A 9124-nucleotide genomic window follows, 5' to 3' on the forward strand; every position below is an offset into this window, starting at 1 on the left:
ATTTGCCGAAAACAATCATAGCCTGAAGAGACACATAATAAATATTATCCAGGTTAAAACTGAAGTGCACAAGACATGCTCATATCACCTTTATGGAACAAAATGGAATATTTTAGTAACCCAAAAACATTGTCACTGTAAAGTATAAATAGTCCAAAATAATTCTATTCTGCATATATTTCACTTGTCCCAATGTAATTATCTATTAGATTATATAATGCTTATTTAACTATTAGGTCCTAACTGAATTTGCTTGTGACTAATTGTGTGAAATCAGGGGAAATTTGAAAAATATACAAGGAATACATACAAGGAATAGATAGACTGCATACACAAATTTTGAAAATGAGTCTGCTGTTTTCACAAAGGCAGTTTCGATTTATCTCTGAACCACTAACACTTATTATGAAAATTGCGTTATGAACGTGATTTTCAAGATGCATGAGTTGATTATTCAGTAATGTGGATTCATTTGTAAAGATAAACTACGGCTAATAAAACAAGTGCACATGAACGTCCTGTTCACAGCAATTCAGAAGCTAGAAATCAGCATGTGTGATGTCATGATAACAAAAATTGGTGTCATTGATGTGACTGAACAGTTAGTGGGAGCCTGAAGTTTCTGAAAGAACCTGAAAGAAACAGAATGCATAAAACAGGTTCAAACTAGAGTCAACAAGAGTTTCTTCTTTTAGCCACTTTACTGCGGATCTCAATCTGAACTTATTCTAATAATACCACCTTATACTAATAATAAAAATAAAACCATCCTGTGACAAAATCACTGAGACCGTATTTTGTTTCCAGTCTGAACATTAATTGAGCTCCTTAATCCTATATGCATGATTTTATGCATTACACTATTGCCACAAGATTATCTGGTTAGATCATTACATGAATGAGAATTGGTCTATCTATCAGTGAGATTTTGTGTGAAGTCTGGAACATCCCTTGAGTCTGCCGTCTTCTCTTCTCTTCATGTTAATTCTTGCCGCTTACTAGCTTTGTATGTACAAAATGCTACTTAGTAAAACGTAGGAATGGTCATTTCCATCCTGGAAACCTGTTCAATAAATCTGTATTTACACCACCTTATAGCTACTACTACTACTACTACTAATAATAATAATAATAATAATGATAATGATAATAATAATAATAATAATAATAATAATAATAATAATAATAATAATAATAATAATAATAATAATAACAGCCTGTATAAAAGAGTTGGTTTACTCATAAAAACATCGTTAAGTGCACGATGTGCGGGTTTTTCCACTATACATCACGTGGGCTGATCATCACGTGCCACCCCGTGGCCCCCGCCCCCCAACGGCACACGACGATTCGGGGGTACACTATGGCTACACCAGTTCACGTCTAAGGACACGCGTGAAGACATCACTGTAATCAGAGAACTTCTCCTCCAAGGTTGCCAAGTCTTTTAGAAAATCCACTCGCCTACAAAATGTGTTCCCGCCATACGCTAGATATAGATATACTCGACATAGCTATTATTGGAAAATTTGTAATATTATTTTAAAAATTTACAATTGCCATAAATAAAAAAATAGCAAGATTATTAATTTCACTAACCACAAATCGGTTATTTTAGCGTGGACTAGCGTTGAAACCCATTAACGACCATGTTAATTCATGTACTGGTAAGTAGAATTATAATAGAATTAATCTAGTGTATAAGAAAACACACAAAATGCAACGATAACCGTTCACAACGCCCTGGACTAGGTGCGAGATAACAAGGGACATGGCAACCATACCGCAACCATACCGCAAACCTGCCACTATACGGCTTTAACGTGATAAACACTCCAACATATTAGGATAATAATTACTTTCCATCATCACTCTAGACACGAGTTAGAAAAAGACAAATGTAAGCGGGAGTCTGTCGCTATTTGTGCATGTTGAATCGAAATTAAACACCAGCCACCAATGCTAGAAAACAGGTTCTTTAAATCTGAAAACCATACAAACGTTGACACCAAGTATCTAATCGAAATAATGTCTACTTTAAGTCCATATATATAGTGTATATTTATATATCCATATACTTCCTATAATGCTGAAAAATGTCAACATATTAGATGATAACTAATAAAAGCCCAGCAAAGCAATATAGTTACAAGGGAGTATTAATAAATGAATCGGCTAAAATAAAGTTACTCATTTATACAAACTCATTAATTTCTTACCTTGTAAATTAGGCATAACGCACGCGCTTAGGTAACAGAACTTCCACAACATCAGCAGAGCAGAACTGGACCTGATCGAAAAGTTTTCAGGAAAAAAATCTCGCCTCCGCCCCCTTTAGACAGATTATTTCAGCCATTTGACAGTACTTTCAGCCAATAAGAATCTGTGAAATTTGAGCGCCACTGCACGTGTTTTAGGGAAATGGCGGAAAAACAAGTCAGTATACATCATTTACTCAACATGACCGTCTTCAACAAGCTTTAGAAACTTAAAAATCTCCATTTCTATTTTCTCTCTTTTTTTTAAAGATATGAATTATTACGTCACTCATGCTGTACCAATTATTTATGTATATTATGTAATATATTACAGTGGTGGGAAGTTATATATGCTATAAATAAGGATATATATTTATTATATTATATATATATATATATATATATATATATATATATATATATTATAAGTTATATATTCCATGGTTATTCCGTATTCTAATGTGCCTGCTGGACGTAACATATGACTCTTATTTCGTTGCACAGTTTAGACGGCGTGCTTCAGGGGATTATATCTTAAAATATATTCAGTTGTATTTAGTTCACTGTTCACCTCAAAATGGATGTACATTTTCCCTTGAGAAATAGGAGCGAAAATTAGATTTCTAGGTTTATAATGACTGACTGACATCCCAAACAAGTATAAAGAATTAGAGCATTTAACCTAACAGTCACTACTCATTTTCTAGGTCTAGCTAGCACAGGCTTATTTCTGGCAAAATCATTTCAATCAGGTCACACCATCTGAAATATACGACAGTAATCTAATCAGATCTCAGAAATAATTTAGGCATTGAAATGTCCCAGAGCCTAAATTTTGTTTGTCTGTTTGTTTGTTTTTTACTTTTTTTGTGCGCAATGCTTCTTATTTCTAAGAAGAAATACCAGCGTTGTCCGATTTGTGCGAAATGTAATTCATCATGAACATACTCCCAAATACTTGACATATACTTCATATTCTGTTCTGTTGTTCATGTGGGTTAAAAAGTGTGGACTGTTTTTTCTGTAACTGCACAATCTGCAATCTGGCTGTAAAGTAAATCACAGGTTTTTTGCGCTTTATTCGCAATTTACAGAAGGACGCAAATTACACGCTTTGTGGTTACTGTGTAGTTTTTAAATATTTGTTTTCCAATTATGCTTGATTTATTATATACAGAAAAAAATCAATAACGGGCCTACTAATAAATAAAAACAATAAAGAGTAAAATAATTAGAAAATATTTTTGATTACAAATTTTTAAGATAAAATACAAAATGTCGCATCAGCTGCTTGTTAGTTCTATATAAATAAGAATATATCCTGATATGTCAGCAATGCACACTGTGACAAATTGTTCACCATATTGTCATAGTGTGAATACAAAATATTAAAAATGAATATATTTAGTATTATGTAAGTATACTAGATGAAAATGTTTTAAGGAAGTAGACTGTAATGTAACACTCACTAAGAATTTACAGTTATTATTATGTAATAATAATATGTCAGCAATTTTTCACCATATTGTCATAGTGTGAATACAAAATATTATAAATGAATATATTTAGTTCTGATACAAATAATGTTAGAATGCATTCTTGATTTTAAAAAACAATGTCCATGATTTCCAAAAACAATTTAAAAATGTGGACTCGCCAAACCTCAGGACACTCTGCCACTTTGCATCAATCACCTTAAATGAGCTCAGGCCTGGTGGCGTTTCTGGGTGTTGTTGATGTATGCCTTTGCATGGAAGAAATTTCACTTGCAATAGTAGATGTTGCAACAAACTGTGTTACTGACAATAGTTTTCCAGTGTTCCTGAGCCCACGTGGTATTATCATTTACAGAATTTTGTCTATTTTTAATGAAATGCCACCTGAGGGATCAAAGGTCATGGGCATTCAGTGTTGGTTTACGGCCTTGCCACTTATGTGCACAGATTTCTGTGAATTCTTTGAATCTTTTTATGATATTTTGGACTGTAGATGATGAAATAAATAAATTCCTTGCAACTGTATGTTAAGAAACATATAATGGAAACAAAGGCCAATATAGATGTTGGGGGATTCATGCATCTTCACTGCTTTCACATTTTAGAAGTAAGAGCAAAGTGTCAAAGTTGAATTAGCAGAGTAGTATCCAATCTGTAAATAAAATATTTCAATCCACAGACTACTCAATTTGTGTACACAGTCTCACTTGTAACTGTCAATACAAAGACAATTTGTTGTTGTATTGGCCTCAAAAACAGGCCCCATACCATGCTAATGAATTAAAGATTGAAACCTGGTGTTTTAGTTTTAGTGCCCATCTACTGTACATTAACGTGTTAAAAGCACAGAAAGACATTTCACCCTCTGGGTCTACCTGGAGGACACCTGCAGTTCAATAAATTCCAAGCAGCACCATGAATTTGCCGAAAACAATCATAGCCTGAAGAGACACATAATAAATATTATCCAGGTTAAAACTCTGAGGTGCACAAGACATGCTCATATCACCTTTATGGAACAAAATGGAATATTTTAGTAACCCAAAAACATTGTCACTGTAAAGTATAAATAGTCCAAAATAATTCCATTCTGCATATATTTCATTTGTCCCAATTTAATTATCTATTAGATTATATAAGGCTTATTTAACGATTAGGTCCTAACTGTATTTGCTTGTGACTAATTGTGTGAAATCAGGGGAAATTTGAAAAAAATGACATACAAGGAATACATACAAGGAATAGATAGACTGCATACACAAATTTTGAAAATGAGTCTGCTGTTTTCACAAAGGCAGTTTCGATTTATCTCTGAACCACTAAAACTTATTATGAAAATTGTGATTTGATAGAACGTGATTTTCAAGATGCATGAGTTGATTATTCAGTAATGTGGATTCATTTGTAAAGATAAACTACGGCTAATAAAACAAGTGCACGTGAACGTCCTGTTCATGGCAATTCAGAAGCTAAAAATCAGCATGTGTGATGTCATGATAAAAAAAATTGGTCTCATTGATGTGACTGAACAGTTAGTGGGAGCCTTAAGTTCCTGAAAGAACCTGAAAGAAACAGAATGCAATAAAACAGGTTCAAACTAGAGTCAACAAGAGGTTTTCTTCTTTTAGCCACTTTACTGCGGCTCTCAATCTGAACTTGTTCTAATAATACCACCTTATACTATAATAAAAATAAAACCATCCTGTGACAAAATTTTCAGATTTTGTGTGAAGTCTGGAACATCCCTTGAGCCTGCAATCTTCTCTGCATTTAATTCTTGCCGCTTACTAGCTTTGTATGTACAAAATGCTACTTAGTAAAACGAAGGAATGGTCATTTCCATCCTGGAAACCTGGAAACAGAGATGAAGGTTCTTTAAATCTGAAAACCATACAAACATTGACACCAAGTATCTAATCGAAATAATGTCTACTTTAAGTCCATATATATAGTGTATATTTATATATCCATACACTTCCTATAATGTTGAAAAATGTCAACATATTAGATAATAACTAATAAAAGCCCAGCAAAGCAATATAGTTAAAAGGGAGTATTAATAAATGAATCGGCTAAAATAAAGTTACTCATTTATACAAACTCATTAATTCCTTACCTTGTAAATTAGGCATAACGCACGCGCTTAGGTAACAGAACTTCCACAACATCAGCAGAGCAGAACTGGACCTGATCGAAAAGTTTTCAGGAAAAAAATCTCACCTCCGCCCCCTTTAGACAGATCCCAGTTTCATTGGAGGAAGTTTACAGTACTTTCAGCCAATAAGAATCTGTGAAATTTGAGCGCCACTGCACGTGTTTTAGGGAAATGGCGGAAAAGCCAGTCAGTATACATCATTTACTCAACATGACCGTCTTCAACAAGCTTTAGAACCTTAAAAATCTCCATTTCTATTTTCTCTCTTTTTTTTAAAGATATGAATTATTACGTCACTCATGCTGTACCAATTTTTTATGTATATTACGTAATATATTACAGTGGTGGGAAGTTATATATGTTATAAATAAGGATATATATTTATTATATATATATATATATATATATATATATATATATATATATATATATATATATATATATATATTATATATATATATTATATAATATATATTATATTATATATATATATATATTATAAGTTATATATCCCACTGTTATTCCGTACTCTAATGTGCCTGCTGGACGTAACATATGACTCTTATTTCGTTGCACAGTTTAGACGGCGTGCTTCAGGGGATTATATCTTAAAATATATTCAGTTGTATTTAGTTCACTGTTCACCTCAAAATGGATGTACATTTTCCCTTGAGAAATAGGAGCGAGAATTAGATTTCTTGCCTGTCCAGTAGGTTTATAATGACTGACTGACATCCCAAACAAGTATAAAGAATTAGAGCATTTAACCTAACAGTCACTACTCATTTTCTAGGTCTAGCTAGCACAGGCTTATTTCTGGCAAAATCATTTCAATCAGGTCACACCATCTGAAATATACGACAGTGATCTAATCAGATCTCCGAAATAATTGAGTCATTGAAATGTCCCAGAGCCTAAATTTTGTTTGTTTTTTACATTTTTTGTGCAATGCTTCTTATTTCTAAGAAGAAATACCAGCGTTGTCCGATTCGTGCGAAATGTAATTCATCATGAACATACTCCCAAATACTTGACCTATACTTCATATTCTGTTCTGTTGTTCATGTGGGTTAGAAAGTGTGGACTGTTTTTCTGTAACTGCACAATCTGCAATCTGGCTGTAAAGTAAATCACAGGTTTTTTGCGCTTTATTCGCAATTTACAGAAGGACGCAAATTACAAATTACAAATTACATTAAGTTACTGTGTAGTTTTTAAATATTTGTTTTCCAATTATGCTTGATTTAATATATACAGAATAAAATCAATAACGGGCCTACTAATAAATAAAAACAATATAGAGTAAAATAATCAGAAAATATTTTTGATTACAAATTTTAAGATAAAATACAAAATGTCGCATCATGCCAACAATGCACACTGTGACAATTTTTGTCACCATATTGTCGTAGTGTGAATACAAAATATTAAAAATGAATATATTTAGTATTATGTAAGTATACTAGATGAAAATTGTTCTAATCATCATAAATGTGTTTTAAGGAAGCAGACTGTAATATAACACTCAACTTTACAGTTATTATTATCTAGAAATAGAAATTCTATCTCTTTTTGTCTGTGTATAATTTGTGTTAATCAGCTCTATATTATCTGTCATTATCTGATAACCAGGATTGGTTGGTTATTTTTGATTGGCTGTCTGTTTTCAACCGATGGTAATAAACAGTGTATAAACAGATTAGTCTATAAACAGACTGTGTAATATAGACTAATCAGTATATGTACAGTCTTGTCACTATTGCAGGTGACTTGCTCAGAAGGAGTCTAAATGCATTCCAGGTTTTTGTAAAAGCTCATATGATCTTGATACAGTTAAAAAACGTTGTTTTGTTCATAACAACTGTAAATTGTGTAGTGCAAAAGGAAACGGTATCATACAGAAACTAACAGAAATGACTCAATTCGCTTGTGGAAATCATTATTGCGTCATGACAGTCATTAAAGGTTTACTTTCAATATCAATCTATGCGAGTCATTGTCGTAAGTCATTTGCATATTTATTGAAACTAAAGCTTTAAACACCTTTAAGACATTAGATGTTATTTCTGGTCCTTTCTTAAACAGCTTAACAATGTACTGAAAACCATTTTTCTCTCACACTTCTCTTGACATAAATACTATTTAATGCTAAGATTCTTCAATGTTACTGTCTAAGTCCTTTAATCCAGGTCAAGGTTTTCTATGGAAGACCCCAAATTTGTCTTTTAATAACATTGTGTTCATGCATTAATTTATTGGGTGAGTTACAGGAGGTAAAAAAAAAAACATAAATATTCTGGAGGTTTGCTTAGCAGGTGAAATAAGTTAACTAATATTTTATATATTAATATATAAACAAATATTTTATTCCTAGGTAACAAATGCAATGTAAAGTAAAATCAGGGCTCTTACCTTTAATATGTTAATTATAGAGAGGTTCTGTATTCGAGAGGAAACAAAGCGCCTAGTGCAATATTCAGGGTATGTAGAACAAGACTTCAGTAGACCCATCTTCAACCTAATGAGATATAAAAGATAAAAGTATGTAATGTTTTTTCGCTATTTCAATCCGTTCATTTCATAAACCGCTAACAGTAATAATCACGCGGTGCCGTTTTCCCGCGCAAGTGACGTAACAATCAAATTCATGACTGCTACAAACAAATGATTCATGACGTAAGTGAAAAAAACTGTGGTGCAATTTTGAAGGAAAAAAACAAACAAACAAAATAAAGTAAGAGCTTTTTTTTTTTTGTCTGAGAACATAATTTCTGCCTCACCGACAAACTTATATTGGAACGGCCGGTTCTTGATAATCTAAAATAAAAATAAAAAAATCCCCACAATGTAAAAAATATATATATATATATATATATATATATATATATATATATATATATATATATATATATATATATATATAAATAAATGTTAATCCATAAGATTTACACTTTATTTTTTGAAGGAAAAACATCAGATCTGATGTGACACTGAGTGTCACAGTGTGGGTTTAAAATGGTTACAGATAGTTATGGTTAAGAATGACTTCCTATGTCTTATCCAGTTTTTCTCACCATTTTCCATTCCAACACCACCACTACCTTCATGTTCTTCAGGTTGAACTGTGTCCCCAGACTGGTAGAAGGTCTCCAGCAATTTGGTACCTACATTGAAGGATGGGTGTTCACATGGGTGGGGTTGTGAAGAGGGGGGCA

The sequence above is a fragment of the Tachysurus vachellii genome, chromosome 18, assembly GCF_030014155.1.
Source record: "Tachysurus vachellii isolate PV-2020 chromosome 18, HZAU_Pvac_v1, whole genome shotgun sequence".
Taxonomy (NCBI): Eukaryota; Metazoa; Chordata; class Actinopteri; order Siluriformes; family Bagridae; genus Tachysurus; species Tachysurus vachellii.